General features: G+C 31.7%; 1 protein-coding gene across 4 annotated transcripts in view; it reads right to left on the minus strand.

The window, feature by feature from the left end:
- NOVA1 (NOVA alternative splicing regulator 1) overlaps window positions 1-19,370 on the minus strand; it is a 142,246-nt gene that overhangs the window by 4,247 nt on the left and 118,629 nt on the right. The window lies entirely within an intron of this gene.

Genomic DNA, 19,370 nt, shown 5'->3' on the forward strand with positions numbered 1-19,370 from the left:
AAATGGGCAGGCTGAAACAATTTGTTGAAATTTGAGTAGGAATTTAGTTGAGATAGTCTATGAGATATTTCATTAGTTAATTTTTGGCAAGTATTGCCATGCTATCTGTAAGATATGGTTAAGAATATTAAAAAAAAATAGAGCAGACATTTTTAGGAAGGTAGCAAGCAGTGAGAGTATGAATTTATATTCTAAACTGGGTTACCTCATAAATATATTTACAAATATTACACACACACACACACATTTCCACACGTATAATTTATAGTCACAGTAGAATTTTGCTTCATTATGATTTGTCTCTAAAATCATTTTTTTTTTGAAGAAAATCTAAATTTTCTAGAAACATTTCTTTGGTATGTCAAATATATTCCTCATATTCCCCTGATTAAGAGCATTCAGTTTCAAGAAGTAGGCTGATAAATAATTTTTAACATGTTAATTTGTTAATTTTGTTCACAGACTTTTTGGTTGATAATTATTTGTCTAAAATGCTGAAGTATGTTAAAGTGATATAATTAGAAAGTTAAACCATGATTACATCTTAACACCAATTATAAAGATGAAATAGAATTATCCTTATATTTTATCTTGTGCACACGAAATATTGGGAAATTTTACTTTTAAGGATTTAAATATCTGAGTGTTAAATATGATTATATTTTATAAATCATTATTTCTTTCAAAATTTTTTGCAATAAAATATTGTTGAAAACATCTATACTGACAAACCGAGGTGTTTTAATTTTTTTATAAAGGATATATTAATCAACCAAGATTTCCAAAAAAGTTGTTCTTAAATTGTTTTAAATTCTAATATCACTGTTGTTTTGTTCAATGTAATGACTGTATGATTATAACCCAGGAAGAGAATAGCTCATGAAAGGTTAATTATGGCGACTATCCTACAGACTGTCAATAAAAAGGAAATATATAATTTTATAACATCCACTCTAAAATCACCTTACACTTCTACAAGGTGTGTGAAGATGATGTTAATTTCTACTACACTGCAGTCTCATACTATATTTATTGCATCTACAGCTTTTTTTTTTTTAAACTCCAGGACTAGTTCTATCCTAAAACAACTTGTAAATGTGTGCACAGTACTTACATTACTTACACAAGCACATTAGCATGTTCTTTCTTTTTTATTTTCCCCTTTAATCATCTTTTTCTTTTAAATATTCAAAAATTCTGAAATAATGTATAGTTCAAAAATGGTATGTAGACTTTTCATAAAAGTAAATACCTTCTGAAAAATTGTATCTTTGCAAATCGAAGAATTACACCACATCATCTATCTTTACGTTAAAGATGTCTTTATGTAGTAAGCACACTCCCTGGATTTTAGTTGTAACTACTTGAAGTAATCTTATATAGAATATTGTCAGCCATATTTGTTTTATCAAAAACTGATGTAGCCCCCAAATTTTGTTGGTATAACTGACATTTGTCCACATATAACTAAAGTGTGTTATGATTTAATAGAAGACATTAATGATGGCATATTCATATTTATAAAATGTAGCATTTATTAACTTTAGAGAGTAATAATTCTGCTTACAATTAATGATCTTAGAAATTAGATTAGAAAATTAAAGGAAATATAAATATAAAAGTTATTGAATTCCAAATTAAGTAAGTAAATACTTAGTAGCCTAGCCAATGAATGTCACCCGACTTTTATTTCTAACACAAGGACATGAAAAACCTCTTAGACTTACACTGTCTTTTTTCCCTAAAAAATTAAAAAAAAATCCATATTTATTTGCATACTTAATATTAATCTAACATGGACACAGATAGGAAAGAGACTCTCTGAAAAGGAAAACTTGAGACAAAAAGAAAAATTAATTCATTTGTAAATATCTCAGAGAGAGTAATGTTCTATTTCCATTTAATGTGTCAAGTCAGAGCCAAGAAGAAGTGAGACACAGTGTGGAAGCCTGGAGATGGTTGGCAACTGAACACTGGGTGGGGGTCAGAGAAAAGGAGTGTGGAGACTTATGTGAGATGGCCTATTTGCTTACTTAGATATAGGAACACAGCATTTACCAAAAGGAAAGTCTGTGCATTGACAGTGTTTGCATCCCCACTGAAACGGCAAACAGCAAATTTAAATTTTCATTGGTGAAGTCTGTTAACATACTTACATAGTTTTATGTATTCTTATTCTAAAGAATTGAAAGAAAAAAACTGCATCTTAAACAGCATACAAATTATTTGGTGTAAAGTAACTAAATCAGACACATTCTTGACAGTTACAAATCAGTTTTCCCTTCAGAGCTATGATCTGTAGTTACTACCATCTGCACAATCTTTTACGGAATTCTTACTAAGTGGCCTAGGCCCTGTGTTGGGAGCAAGAGATAAAGGATATATATGACACTGTTCCTGCCTTTAAGGAACTTCCAGATTAGGTGACGAAAACACATGTGTAAATGTATCAGTGCAGTAAAGTCTTAGAAGTGCTGGTACAGACATACATAAAGGGTACAAAGGAAACAGGGCGTAGGGTATAGCTTAGTGGTAGAGTGTGTGCTTAACATGTACAAGGTCCTGGGTTCAATCCCCAGTATCTCCATTAAAATAAATAAATAAATAAATAAATCTAATTACTCCTCCCTGATCCCCCCAAAATGAATAAAAATAGTCATAAAAATACTTTTAAAAAAACAAACAAAAAAAGGAGACAGAAAGCCTAACTGTAAGAAGAAGCGGTAAGTAAGAAAATCTTTGACAGATGATGGTCATTTTCATTTTTGTACTATCAGTTTCCTATTCTTTACTATTAGACATTCCCATGAGGTTGCTCTTTTGCTGTGTTGGAGAGTTCCTGTTCAAACCTAAACCTATTTTAGTAGTGATGATCTGTTTAAATAATGGTATTATTTTTAAGGAAAATAAATTTTACTTACATTTTTCTTATTCCTAGACTTATAATTATTTGTTATATCAAATAAACATGAAGTAAGATTAACAATATAATTATACTAATTTTAGTAGCATCGACTTTTCAGAAAAAAACGTAAAAATAATGAAATGAGTGTTTCTCTATTTGCAACCACAAAAGAAGAATCCCTATAGGAACTTATGAAGGAGTTAAAAATACCAAGTAGGTAGGTTTTAATGTTGACATGTTTCTGATTAAAAATAAGCATTAAGAATACATTTACATTAGAGAAATGCAAATCGAAACTCTAATGATGTATCACCTCACACCAGTCAGAATGGCCATCATTAAAAAGTCCACAAGTGATAAATGCTGGAAAGGGTGTGGAGAAAAGGGAACCCTCCTATACTGTTGGTGGGAATGTAGTTTGGTGCAGCCACTATGGAAAACAGTACGGAGATTCCTCAAAAAACTAGAAATAGAGTTGCCCTATGATCCAGGAATCCCACTCCTGGGCATATACCTGGAGAAAACTCCAATTCGAAAAGATATATGCACCCCAATGTTCACAACAGCACTATTTACAATAGCCAAGACATGGAAGCAATCTACATGTCCACTGATAGATGACTGGATAAAGAAGTTGTGGTGTACACACACACACACACACACACACACACACACACACACACACTGGAATACTACTCAGCCATTAAAAATGAAATAATGCCATGTGCAGCAATATGGATGGACCTAGATTATGATACTAGGTAAAGTAACTCAGACAGAGAAAGACAAATGTCACATGGTATCACTTATATGTGGAATCTAAAAAAATGAGATAAATGAACCTATTTACAAAACAGAAACAGACTCACAGACATGGAAAACAAACTTACGGTTACCAGGGTGGGAAAGAGAGGGGGAGGGATAAATTAGGAGTTTGGGATTAGCAGATACAAACTACTATATATAAAACAGATAAACAACAAGGTCCAAGAGTATAGCACAGGGAACTATATTCAATATCCTGTAATAACCTATAATGAAAAAGAATATGTATATATACACATATGTATGACTGAATCACTATACTGTACACCAGAAACTAACATAACATTGTAAATCAACTATACTTCAATTAAAAAAAAGAACACATTTACTCCTTGCCAAATAAGAACTCCAACTCATTATGGTCTTAAAAAGGAATGAGACTGCCTGTAGGCATCAAATTTCTTCGTTATCATGGCAGGAAAACTACTGAACTGTTTCATAAAGCCGTACCTTAAAATAAATGCAAAAGAAGTTTCATTATAATTTAAGATAGTTCAAGTAATAATATGGACTATTTTATTTAGGGCTGCCATATTATATACTACATATATACTGCTTTACATTTTTAAGGCAATTCCTATCAATAGTGGATATTTATTATTTCATTCATTGAGTCAGCCAGTCAGCTGACATCGATCTTCCTTCTGGCAAGAGACCTCAGTTCTCCTTTGGGAAATACCCTCTCTCACTCTCAGAGCATGTACTTCAGGTGAGGCTGACAATCTTCCAATGCCTCTAGATGTGGAAACATGACCTAAGCCCGACATATCACACTTTCCACACCACTGGCAGGTACTGATTTGTGACTGAGCATGTGACACAGGGTGGTCCAGTAAGAGTTAGCCTTAAAAACCTGTGAAATTGTTGAGATAAAGCTGTGCGTCTAATCTAGAACAACATATGCCTGATATTTGAGCTATCATGTCATGATATGAAAATAAAGTTAACCCAAATAACAGGGTCTAGCATTCTGGTATCTGAATCTAACCATGTCTAAAGCCAAAACAGAATTAATATAATTCCTCCCCTTTTCTGGTTAATCCACCTGGAATTGGATTTTGGTAATTTGTAATCGACCAAATAGTATCTTTGAAAATATGTTCTTGTTATATCATGTAGTACCTGCCTACCCAAAAGAAATCCTGACATTTTATTATATCTCCTGATGCTCTAAAAGTCAAGATGTCATAACTCTGGTAAAGAGACACAAGTGTATTATTTAATGCATATTTTACCAAGATATATCCTACATGAGCTAACAGGATAAATCTCTTTCATTTCTCTAATGCATTACTCCTTAGGTGACAGAGGCACCATTTATTAGTGTCCAGTGGAGATGCATGTGTCACTTGAGGGGATCTGCACTAAATTGTCAACTGAAGTAAACTGATAAAAGTGTACCTTTTCTTTTGAGTACAGATTTTATATACATAAACTGTCTTTCTAAAAAGTACTGATTTGACAAAATATGTACAACAGAGCTACATGAATTTAAGTATCTAAAAAGAATAAAGATGCAGCTCTTCTAACTCTGTACTAGTCTGTTTAATCCATTTACTTTTGATAACCAAATCCAAGGAAGTACAGTTTTCATCAGCATGTCTTAATATCTATCATAAAACACCATGCTGTCTTTTCTCATATATCCTTACCCCCCACCCACCACCACACCAGGTTTTAAACCTGGAAGCCATCTGTGCCTTCTCTTGCTCCCTAGATCTCTACATCCTGTTATGCACTGTTGATTTTTTTTTCCCCCTGAAATGCTTCTTGCCCAGTCCTACTGTTTTAGCTGGTCTAAAGTAATGTGTGGTGTAATAAAAAGAATCTAGAATTGGCAGTTAGGACATATGGGCTCTCATCCTGGCTCTGCTGTGTGACCTTTGCCAAATCGCTTCAGTTTCGTCACCTGTAAAATCGGACAACTGGGTAAGACTGTGGATGAATTTTTATTTTAGCGTTATTAAAAAATCTTACTCAATAGCCTTCAGTGATTCCCCTTCAACTACTCACTAAATTATCCAGATTCCTTATGCAGACATTCCAAATTCTCCATACCCTGTCTTCAAATTGTCTTCTCAGCTTCACCCAAACTTTGCTGAATCCAAACTTTGCCTGCTAGTTCCTAAATATACTTTCTATTAGTTGTTTTTCTACGTCTTTGCCTTTGTTTATTCATTTGTTCCAAATGACTAAAATGTTACCTATATCCCTGCACTGATCTTTCCCTTAAAACTCATACATTTTTGCTTGCAGAAATCATATATGTCTTGCAAGAGCAGCTGGAATGCAATATACTTTGTAAACTTAATCCTGGTTTTCTAAAACCATAAGTGTCAAGACTACTTTTCTCCATTTCTTATTATGTTACTCATCCTCTAACATCCTATTACATATTAGAGTGCAACAGATATTTACCTCTCCTACAGAATTTTATCTTCTGGAAGGCCAGTTATCTTATTTAATTGTGCATTTTCTGTTTGCACTTGGTTGAAATTATCAGTTGGAAAACTGTTGAAAAAATAAAGCAATAAAAATATACAGATTTATATAAGAACTAAATAACTATTTAAAAAATTCCATCATGGCCACACACACACACACGTGTGTGCAGGTGTGTGTAAAATATAATGCTGGGTTCTTAAAATAAAAACAACTTTTTTTACTTTATCCTCTCTAAAATCTAAAATTCAAAGATTATATTGCAACCATACTGAAATTAATTAAAAAAATAGATGTTTTAATAGTCATAAAATTACTAAAATCAATAACACAAACTTAAGGTTACTTAAAAATCTTATAAGATTTATAGTAATTAAATATGTACTATATGCCTTTTTCTTAAATTTTTATCAATGTATTATATTTTACCCATGCTATTTTGTATTTTCTTACTCATTAAGCTTGTGGTTAGGCTACTTTAGCCACGGAAATGTAGTCAGATTGGCTCTAAAAGTCTAGAATATATTAGTGTTTACTTGATTAAGTGATGAACTGGATCAATTAGTAAGATGGCCCAATGGTGACAGTGTTTACTGCCTCATAATCACAATTTGTAACTGGTGCAATTACCTCCCACACCTTGCTCTGCTTTGCACAATAGCATTTTTTCCTCGAAATAATTGACTTCAAAAAGTTTTGTGGCGATTGTACTTCATTTTATATCTTCTTCCAAAGGGTTATACTTTATTTCCCCCTCTGGCTACAAGATATGGCAGAGACTGAAAGACACTATACTTCTTTTTGGAATAAGACACTATTCTCTTGGAATAGACAGAAAATGAATGATAATTGCCACAAAATTTCAAAAAGAAAATGAAATTTAACTGAACCTTTTTTTTTTTTTTTTTTACTTAATACATTTTTCACTTTGCTTCTTGAAGCATTATTCAGTTTTTTTTCTTTTGGTGACTGCATACTTTAAAAATACATCACATTACATTTCAGAGAGGGATACACTTAGGAATAAGAAAAATAGGAGAAATCTATTCTTTATATGTTAAGAAGGAAAAGAAAAAAAGCATTTCAAACTATTTGTCTTACGTTGATATACTGAGGTGATAAACACGCTAGACATAACTGTATCAAAAATACTACTACTAGAAATCAAGTAATTGTGAAGAAACCATGAGGGCTGTAAATGATAAACTATTATAGGGCGGTTTATTATTTACAAATGAAAATAATTTGGGGTATTAGCTTCTTAATGTTTACTAAACCAGATTTTACTAAATTGAGGTTAAACTTCTGGAAGTCCTATTTGTCATCTCTATCCATTTATCAAATTATCAAAAAGCTTTTGAAACTATTATTATATTATTATTATTTTAAACCCTCTCTTCTTGGCTTAGCTCTTGCAGGGCATATATAATAAGATATGTGTTCAGAGTTCTTAATTCTGATTAGTGAAAAAAAGGGTTTGAAATATTTGGATTTTTATATGAAAAGTAATATTTTCAATTAAATATTTTAAAGGCTATAACAATCAATTTAAAAAGTGAAAAATAGCTACGCACATGAAAGTAGAGTCATGTGTTTGTTCACTGTGTTCACAGAAGCAGGTGATGGAAAAGGGGTGAAAGATAAGGACAAAGGGAATGAATTCTATTTTGGATATATTAAGTTTGAAATGCCTACCAGACATCCAAATGAAGATGTCAAGTAGGTGATTGGCTATGGGTCTGAAGATCAGAGGAAATTTGAGAGTTAACGTAGAAAGCCATAGGAATGGCTAAGGTAATCCAGTGAAAGGTAAAAGTGAACAATTAAATAGTGAACAGCAAAGAATTGTGTTAGGACAAGAAAATATTTAACTTCTAAAATAATCAAAGACATTCAAAGTGGAAAGGTAAAATTCATCACACAAAAAAAGCAAATCAAATGTGAATGAGGGAATGGTTTAATTATTAATCTCTTGCTTTCAAAAAATATCTGTGGCAATACATATTGCCTTTAGGAAATCACCTTATAAAATACATTAAGTTATGAAATAAGCATAATCTTTAACTTTGTTTCTCTCCTTCTGTGATCCTTCTGGGAAATAATCCAAAACACGGAAAATGTCATATACACAGAATGGTGTAAAGACACTATATGAAATCATAAGATGGGGAAGATTATCTATGCAAAATTTAAAAAAATATAAATATATAATGTAGAATTTGGATTAAACTGTAAAATTAGATGCAGATAAAATGGAAATAAAGAAAATAATAGAGATTGGGTTTCAGATGAGCTATTTTTTCTTACCATATAAACTTTGTCTTACTTTAATTTTTTAAAAGCAGTATAACAAAAGGAAATAGAAAAGTTATCCCCAAATTAGGCTGCTGAATAAATAAATCCTGCAAAGGCAGAATAAACAATTCACTTAAAATAAATTTAGCATATTTCTGGTATTCACTGAACAATTATTTTCTGAGTGCCAGGCACTGTTCCAGATGTTGGAGATATGGAGATAAATAAAAAGGATAAGACCTCACTTTTATGAAGCTTCCAGTCATGTGATATAATAAAGATATTAAACATTTAAATGTATATAAAAATGAGTTGATAAATGACAGAAAACTACATTTATAAAACACTTTTAGATTTTTAAATAAGAAAATTTAAAATCACTGTTTTAAATAAGAATCATGTAATTATGCTAAATGCCTGTTTATTAGGAAAACCACAAAGTTAATTTAGAAAAATACAGCGATTTAAAAGTCTGAGTTTGCTCATGGATTGATTTAATAGTCTGCAATGTAAGCAAATTAATTTGATAAGATATTATTGGAAGTAAATGTCTTAACTGTGTTTGAAAATTGATCTCTCTTTAAACTTATGTAACTAGGCAATTAATTAAGAAAAATTTCACATTTGGGTAATTTTGCTTTTATAAACTTTTGATTAATCCATTTTCATCATTAAAATTAAGTATTATTATTAGTTAATAACAGACTGATGTGCCATATTTTGGCATGATTTAAAATATTATTAAAACAAAATTATAAGGCTATTTATATTTTACTAATTATGCCAACTCAACATTTCTTTTATTTTAATTTCACAGTCTTTCAGAAGGTAATACTTAGTTTTCAAAAAATAACAGGTGCCTTCATTTCACTATCTTACTAGTAGAGGGAAGTTGATAATTTACTATCACAAATGACTGTCATTAAGAAAATGAACATGTCCTGAATTATTCTTATTATATTAATACTTAGAATAAACAAATAAATATTGACTGTAAAATTACAATGTTGAAAATAAGCTTGATAACTACCCAACTTTCCTATCTTATATATTTTTCATTTTATACAATTTTATTTGAAAGATAAAAAATTGTCAAGTGGATATAGTGCACATTTCAGAGTAGTGACGTATTAAGTGCTTTGGTTACATAAAGGCACATATAATGTTCTATCTTGCGATCACGTTTGGTGCAAGAACTACCAGAGCTATGATTGCAGGGAGAATGCTGATGAATCAGACCACCTTTACCTACTAGATAGTCTAGAAAGACAAAGAATATTGCAAATCTGCCTACTTACCAGCCAATACTAGACAAGGCATTCTGCATTTTTACCATTGCCTAAGACATATATGGGATGTAAAATAAAGAACTTTACAGAGCGACTATTTCATTAACTCTTTTCCACTAAAGTGTACTACTTTCTTCAATCTGAAAACTTGAAAAGCCCTAGGCTTTCCATAAAGACAAATGTATCTTCATATGAGATCACACCTTTACAAGGAACTTTGGAAAGCCACAGAACTTGCTAAATTTACCAAATGGTGTGTTATAATTCTAACCTGAAAATATTAATGGTGTGCTGCTTTCAGCAGTAATTCTTAACTTGCTGTCAGGGAGATCTTCTGATGCCCAACACTGGATGTGAAAGACATATCATCTATAGCACGGCACACTAACAAAAGATCCCCAAGTTAAGTGAACCTCTAACTCTATTTGATAATAGTCAAAAGACTACTATCACAAAACAGTGATAACACTAACATCCTTCAACTTTTGTACAAATCAAATATTTTTTCCATATTTTGGTGTTTATCAAATAACATTCAAAGTGTATTATTCCACAAAAAAATCAAATTAAAGTTTGTGAAGAGATAGTGCTATATAATACACAATTATACACTTACCATTATTTTTAATGTACTGTGCATTTTTCATATAGTAAATGATGTTTCCTAAATATCAAGAGGCTTCAGGAAACACTCCTCTAACTCTTCAAATATAGATGCCTAATCTTATCCTAGATCTATTAAATAAGAACCTCCATAGGTGATTTTGATGTGAGGCTAGAATTGAGAACCTTTGACATATTAACAAAGAATAAAGGAAAATATTATTAACTATTACATGAGCATTTAATGTGACAAAACTTTAACATATGAGACAACCACCATATCCTCTGCTAGTTACTAAGGGCCTCCTCTAGCCCTGAAGCTCTCTTGTGATCCTTCTTGAAACTCCTCCATAAAGCATCTCACAGCTAGGACACAGAGGAGTTAAGTAGTTCAAACAGATATCTAATGTCAAAAATGGTCCAATCTTTCCCTTTTGAAAAGTTCCCATTTTATACTCCTTAAAATGTTGCATATATCACAACTGAAGTCAGTATTTTTTATCCTGTTTTACATTCTCTTAGTTAGCATTTTAAAAACGAAGTAGAAATATAAAAAGAAAAAGTTAATAATGTTCATATTCCTTGTCATCACCATGAAGATACATGAATACAAGATATTCTTTGACTATTAAAAATAGGACTATCTGTTTCTTAGCAACTTGGTTTTCGTTAGTTAATATATTATGAACACTATTCTAGGCCAATTTATGTAGCTCTAGCTCATTATTTTTAATAGCTTCACCTCATAATATTCTGCAATACCGTATTTATTTAGTCACTTTTGTTAAAGGTCAAGTTGTTTTCCAACTTTTGCCACTGTAAATACATCCTTGTCTCCAGATTTCTATGTATTGGTGCATTAAGTTTTACTGCATAGATTCTCAAAAGCTGTAATGTTAGAGCATTTCTCACATCAACACTGTATGAAAATGATTATTTCCTATATCCTGGCTAGTACTTTTAATTTATAAACAAACACACACACACAAACACACACAGGCACACACACAGGCACACACACACAGCTTAATTTTTATGTTCCTGATATATGTGTATTATAGACACACACATAAAATTTTATCTGGGGGGAAAAAGGTATAATCCTGTGATGTTAACTCATTTTCCTGACACCTGGTAAGGTTAAAAATGCTTTCATATGTTTATTGGGCATTTCCATTTCCTTTTCTGTAAATTGCCTTTTCATAATCTTTACCTATTTTTCTCCTGTTTTTTTTTTAATATCTAGGAGTTCTTTAGTAAAGTTAATAATTCGTTGTCATATGTGTTCAACATATTTTTTCCAAAGATACTGTCATTTTTATTTATTAATGGTGCATTGTGCTTACCAAAATATAAAATATTTATATATTCAAGTGTTTTAACCTGTTCCTTTATGCTTTAGATTTCTTTCTTACTTAAGAAAGTCACCCTCAACTTGATTTTACACACTATAATCTGATCAAATAGTCCTACAGTTTCAATTCTGAATGTATTAAGATTTATTTTTACAATATTGTACAGGGTAGAGGTCAAATTTAGCTTCTTTCAGGAGGAAAGTGAAGTATGCCAGCACTATTTATTAAATAAAATATTCTTTTCCAAAAGGAGTTAAAATGATACTTAAATGTTCCTCCGGACAAGGCAGTGTTCTAAATGTTTTCATGTATTGATTCATTTAAGAATCATGATAATCTTATGAGGTAGGCACTATTACCATTCATTTTACAACGAGAAGACACTTGATGAAGTTGAAGTTTGTTAAATCAGAAAATTAGGAAGTGGAAAGATTTGATCTGAAGCCAGGAATTATGGCTTGAGCTTAACAGTTCTCTCAGTCCCTAAATTATACTACTTTCTCAGTGTATGATAGAATACAGTAAGTTCCCCCCCCAAAAAAAATACAGTAAGTTCCCATATATACTTGGATCTATTTCTAAAATCTCTTTAATGTTTCATTAACCAATTATATCTGTTTGTGTTAATACCACATTGCTTTTATTATGATAGATTTATAGTACATTTTAATACTGAGTGAAGTACTTAGTCCCATGTAAATATTACTACTTTCTCAGTAATAACTATTTTATTAATTGTCTCATGGCAATTCTCAGGCATTTATTTTTTCATATGGATATTAAAATCATTTTGCCTTATTTTACTCTCCCATAAAATGAGAAAAAAGGACTAAAATGAGAATTGCAATAAATTTCCAGTTTAATTTAAAAGGCTTGATATTTCTATGATAATAAATTTCCCTTCCAAAATTATTTTATCTGTCTGTTTATTAAGGGAATGTTTTATGTCCTTATATGAAAATTCCACATTTTCTTATAACGGATTTTGTGTTTTGGTCCAACTTATTCCTGAGAATTTTTTGAGATTTTGATATATATATGATATACACACACTACTATGAGCCACAAGAAACTGCACTCAAATATCAGTAATTTTATAAGGCTTATCCTAATAGTAATAAACAACGTACATAAAATTTAACGTGTTTAATAAAGTCGATAAGTTCATTTAAAAATAACATTTGGAATTCACTATTTTTCTAGGACTTTCTTAAATACACTTCTAAAGAATGCTACCTTGACATTGTACTCAGACACACACATGCACACTGAAGGAAAGAAAAATTAATTTTCATATTTTGTTGGAGAATTATGACAATATTTGAGACCAGAGCCTGACTGGTTTCCCCTGTGAAAAAAAAAAAAAAACCAACAAACAAAAAAATACTTTCAAATTGTGTCCTGAGTACTATAAGAAGTAAAATAGAAGTCTAACAAAGGCTTTGTCTCTTTAACTTAACCTCTTTATATCATCAAAAGTGTTCCTTTCCCATTGGTTTATATTTTTAGAGAACTTCTGTGCAAGATTTCGTTTGAAGAAGGAATTTTCAAAAATAAAAAGTGAGTTTTTAAAACAGGCATTATATGTAAATTATGTAGTAGTCTATGAGGCAATGGAAAAAAAAACCCTGCAAAATAAAGCTACTCAGGAGTACTGGAAGAAGGGAAAGGCCAGGTTGCAATATTAAATAGGCTAGTCAGGTAGACATTATTGAGAAGGTGAATTCTGAACAAAGACATGATGGCTAAGATGGTGTTAGCCAAGTAGATCGTTGAGACCAGAGAATTTCATGCAGAGAGAAAAGCAAGAACAAAATACTGAGGCAAGAGCTGCCTAACGTCTGTAAGGAAACACAAGCAGGTGACTGGCTGGGGTAGAGTGAAAAAGGAGGTGAGTGGTAGGAAATGAAGTGAAAGAGGTAATGTGGCAAGTGCCAAATCTTGTAAGTAAATGGATGTCACTTTGGGAATATTACCTTTTATTGAATGAAATGGGAAACTACTGCAAATGTAGGCAAAGAAAATTTTTAAAAGCTGATATATTTTAAAAGAAATACTCAGTTGGCTCAGTGGAGAACAGACTTTGGAGAGCAAAGGTTGAAAGTCGGGGAAACCTATATAGAAAATATTGCAATAATTCAGGCTTGGACTAGGGTAGCAATAGGTGTAATGTGCAGTGGCTAACATTCTATATGCATTTAAAGGTAGAGTCAATGTTATTATTTCTTACAGGAACTGGATTTGGGGTGTGAAAGAAGAGAGATGAGGATGAATTAAAGATTTCTGGTCTGAGCAAATGGATATATGGAATTGCTTCAACTGAGTGGTAAAGGGTATGGGTGGAGCAAGTTTGGAGGAGTTTTTGGACTTCTGAATCTAAGATGTCCATTAGATGTGCATGTGGAAATGCTTAGTGGGAAATTGGATATAGTCTGTAGTTTCACACTGAGATCTAGATTAGTGATAAATGCAAACCCAAGTTATGGGGGGGCCTGAATCTTACACAATTTTAGGAGACATTTTTGGGAAACACTACATTCAAAACTATAAACATAAAATTAGGTGAGGGACTTGTAATAAGCCTGTGCAAGTGAGAAATTCTAAGGCTTAAGCTTCATTAGTTCATTGTAAACTTGCCTCTCATTGGAGACATAAATTTTGCAGCTGTCGGGATATAAAAGCCAATGCATTAGATGAGGAGAAAGAAAAGCATACACGCAGAAGGAGTCTCAAGTTTTAAGACCTAGATGACTCTAACATTAAGAAAGATGAGCAGAGGAGTTAGCAAAGGATTCTGAGATGAAGCGCATGGCATGATACAGGAGGAAAAGCAATTGTGTGCAATATTCTGAAAGCCAATAAAGAAAGTATAACAAGGAAGTGAAAGTGATAAACCAGAACAAATACTGTTGATAAGTCAAGTAACATGTGGATTGAGAATAGACAACTGGAATTAGAAATGTGGTCATCACTGATGTTCTTAGCAAGCACAGTTTTGGTAGAATGGTGGAGACAAAAACTTGACAGGAGTGGTTTGAGAAAGAAAAATACCATATGATATCACTTATATGTGGAATCTAGAAAAAAAAAAAAAAAGAAAAAAGAGGACACTAATGAACTAATCTACAAGACAGAAGCAGATTTGCAGACATATTAAACAACCCTATGGTTACTAGGGGAAAGGGAGTGGGAAGGGATAAATTTAGGAGTTTGAGATTTGTAAACGTTAACCACTATATATAAAAATAGATTAAAAACCAAATTTCTGTATATCGCAGACAGCTATATTCAATATCTTGTAATAAGCTTTAATGAAAAAAATATGAAAACAAATATATATAATATATATACACCCAGATATGCATAGCTGGGATATTATGCTGTACAGGAGAAATTGACACACTATAACTGACCATACTTCAATAAAATCAATCAATCAATCAATCAATCTTAAAAAAAAGGGAAAACAGAAATAGGAAAACAGAATAGAGAAATGAGTTTTTTTAGTTTTGCTACAAAACAGTGTAATAAATAGGGCATTAGCTGGTGAGGGAAGTGGGATTAAGAGAAGTTTTGTTTTGTCTTTTAAGATGGAAGAAGAAACAGGTGTTTGAATGCTGACAGGAATGATGCCACAGAGATCACAAACTTGACAGATAAAGGAGAGAAGGTAGAACTGCTGAAGGGATGTCTTTGAGTAAAGGAAAAATAGTGAGGTTTAATGTGCAACTGAAATTATTGGTTTTAGACAGGAGCAGGGAAAGTTTATCTATGGTATAGATGAGAGGTAGAATATGTGGGTAAGTGCTGTTGGCATGAGTCTGTGGAAATTTTCTTCAATTTTTCTCAGTGAAGTAGGACATAAGATCATCAGCTGGGAGTGAGGATGGAGCAAGAGATATTGGGTGTTGCAGCAGGGACAGTTCTTAGAATGGCCCCATGATCTCTGCCTCCTTGGTGTTATGCCTCATATAATTCCCACTATTAAGTGTGAGTAGAAATTGTGACTTGATTCTAATCAAGGGAATATGGCAAAAGGATGGAATGTCACTACTCTATGCTGTATGGCAAAGGAGGTGAGAAGTCACTCCTGTGTTTAGGTTCAATGAGATTCCATCTTACTAGCACACACTGGAGAGAGATTTTCCTGTTGGCTTTGCAAGAAGCAAACAGCCAAGCTGTGAAATGCCCGTAGAAAGGGTCACACAGCAGGGAACTTGGGCAGCATCTAGAATATAAGAGAATCTCTTGCCAACAGCCAGGGAGAAGTCTGGGCCTTCAGTCATATAGCTGCAAAAAGCTGAATGCTGCCAACAACCTGGATGAACTTAAAAGTGCATTCATCTCCAGTCAAGCCTCTAGATGAGAATACAGCCCAGCTGATACTCTGATTGCTGTCTTGTGAGATCATGAGCAGAGGACTCAGCTAAAGGTGCCCAGACTCTTGACCCATAAAAAATACGAGATAATAAATGTGTGCTGTTCAAGCCAGTACATTTGTGGTAATCTATTATGTAGCAACAGAAAACTAATACAGTGGTTGAAAGGAGAACTTATGAAATAGTCATTCAGAGAGTAAAAAAGTGAATGGGCTTATGACTGCCTTACAGAATTAGTGGTCCATTTGAGATACGTGGTCATGAATTCAAAGTAAGAGCAGTGAGTGTTATATATGAGTTACCTATCTTCATTTGCTGTATATGTTTTGATATATAATTTCAGATTTTAAGTACATAAATAAATGTCTACAAAGAACTTATTTATGAAATTATTCTTTTTACCCTTTATCCTTTCCTGAAATTTGAGAAGAATCCCAGGAGAGATAACAATCGGGAACCTAAAATTAAGACTAGAGTTTAATTTCTGGCACTGTTGATTAATTATCAAAACCATTTTGTTGAATCTTGAAGTGATTGAAAAATCTGTATCGATAACTTGGAACTGGGCCAACCCAACTGATTCTGTTTTATTTTTTTAAAGTTTAAACACATTGCTTAAAAAAATCTAACTCTATATCTTTATGTCTGCCTCTTATTTAAAATTCTGCATATTAAAAAATGTCAAACTTGTACCCTGCAATATGCAAATACATGCAAAAAAAAGTGTCATCTGTAAAACTATCAGCCCTAACTAATTTTTCTTTTTCAATAGGGAAATAATAGCAATTTGATTTATTAGTTAAACAAGTAATGTAGTACTCTCACTAGGGAAGAAAGTGTAGAGTAGCTTAAGCTATCTTAAAAAGCATACAGATACTCTGATTACAGAAATATTTTAGAGTTGAGAAAGTAGCAATACTAGTATCTTAGAATCTTTCTTTATAGATAAAACTCAGTTTTACCAAGCTGTTTTATGCTTTATTATTTATCATTTTAAAGAATAATCTTTTTTTATCATTGTTATCAGAAAGAAATTTCAGAAAATTAAAACAAATTAAAAAAAAAACCCATAGCCTAGCATTTATATGGTGACCAGCACCTTCTAAAATAGCAATGTTCTAAAAATAGTTAATGAATTTATTATCTGAATTTCACAGAAGGGGAAACTGAGGCCCAATTTATTCAGTTAAGAGTCAGAACAAATATTTGATTATAGGCAATTTGGCTGCAGTCTTGACTTTTAACCACCATTCTATACGGCTTCTCATATGATAGTCCTTTAGTTTTCCAGGGGAAATTATTCTAGACCCACAACATTGAAGTTATAGTGTGTCAGTCTGATCTGTGAAAACAGTCTGACCTGTGGAAACATGAGGGTAGGAAAGTGAAATTCAGTGTATACTGAAACATATGTAATCATTTTTAAAAGAATAAAAAAGATTTTTAAATGCTGAAATGGCAGATAAACCCTACTCTTTAATGTATTTCCTAACCTCTTTATTTTGGGGTTTTCTAAATATTAATAGTTCCTTAGTTCTTCTTATCACATTAGTTTGTAACACAAACAATTTATTCTGGAAATGTAACTCAATCATATAACTCATTTAGCTATTATTGATGACAATAACCCAAATAGTTGTCTGGATGTGCTTTACATTGGCTTACAAAAATTCACAGTAACTTTCACCAGTAGAGGATACAAGATTAGCTATAACACATAAACAATAATTTTAAATGTAAAACAGAATTCTCTGGCTTTAAGCCATTTCTGTCAGCTATAAAACTGGAGACTTATCTGCTAAATTGCTCGGTAAGAATAAAGTAAATTTAAACGAGAAATAAAAATTTTCTTTTAGGTTTAAAAGTCTATTTTAATTATGGATAGTTTAAGATGATCACATTAGAACTATTATTCTTTGTTACTCTCACAGACCTAAGTCAATATAGCAAAGCTGAATTAATTAGGACTGTCCACAAGAAACAACTGTGAGCTATCTAAAAACTGAATGAACAAAAAAGATACATTATCTTCAGTCCTACTACATGAATAGAATCTACTAGGAAATACTGTAGGGAAAGAAATAATTACAAACTACTAATACCATAAAGATGAAGAATAACTACAATTCCTTCAATGAATTTAAGGATTTTGTTTTGTTCTTTTACATCTTGCCTCATGTTTTCCAGGAGGTATTATGGTTGTTTGTACAAGAACAGAAGAAAATAGAATATAAATAAAACATGCTAACAAATATGACTGAGAACAGTGGACAGAGTATAAAACCACAGATGACTTATATCCAAATTAGAAAAAGACTTGGCAGAGGTGGATGTAGTAACGTATCTAGTGGTAAACGTCAACAAATAATTAAATCGTTTCAAGAACTCATTTTATAAAAAAGTCACATTCATATAAAATAAAAGAAAGAAAATACAAATCTAGCTTCAAAGACAAAATTATTAAGATGTTTTTCTTTCTAGATCCAGGATTTTTTACTTTTTACGTTGAAAAAAATCATTTTATTTTCATTGCTGTTGTACTCATTTGTCATGTTTTTGTTTAGAAAAATGAGGTACAAGAGAAACATTAAAAACATAAAGTCAGTTGTTTCCACAGTAGTTTTCTATATCATATAATTAAAGCTCACATAAGAGATAAGGTATGAGTGAAAATGTATATGTACTTTTTAACTTCACACATCAAAAATACAAGCTTGGTTATCACTTTATGTAGTACCATTACCTTCAAAGAGAAGTTCTGGGTTTCATCACTAGACATGTGTACTTTTTAAACCAATTTATTTGGGCTAAAATGTGAACATTGTAAGGTATATTTGTTTGAAGGGAACACTACTGCATAAAATAAAAATCAAGCTCCTGTTATAGAATAACATCCTAAATGTTAGTTCTGCTTCCAGTTATTTTAAAATTTTTCCTAAGGTTGCAAAAGTATTAGAATGAATAAATGAGCAAAATAATTCTGACAGCCTTATATTAGATCATATGCAAAAGCCACATTTAATATATTTAGCAAATATAGTTCAAAGTTAATAGTTTATTAGTCAACTGTATTAAAAATATATTAAAAGATAAGCTTTTGTTTAATATTTAAATAATCCCATAAGGCCTTGTATTAGTAAAAAAAAGTGGAAATAGTAAAGAAAATAACATTTCTCACCTAAATGAAGCTCAACTCAGACAAAATGAAAATGTGTTTAATCATTTTAATAAATATATTTTTCAACATTTGTCATATTAAAAGTACAGTAAGGCTCTG

Source organism: Vicugna pacos, chromosome 6, assembly GCF_048564905.1.
Source record: "Vicugna pacos chromosome 6, VicPac4, whole genome shotgun sequence".
Lineage (NCBI taxonomy): Eukaryota > Metazoa > Chordata > Mammalia > Artiodactyla > Camelidae > Vicugna > Vicugna pacos.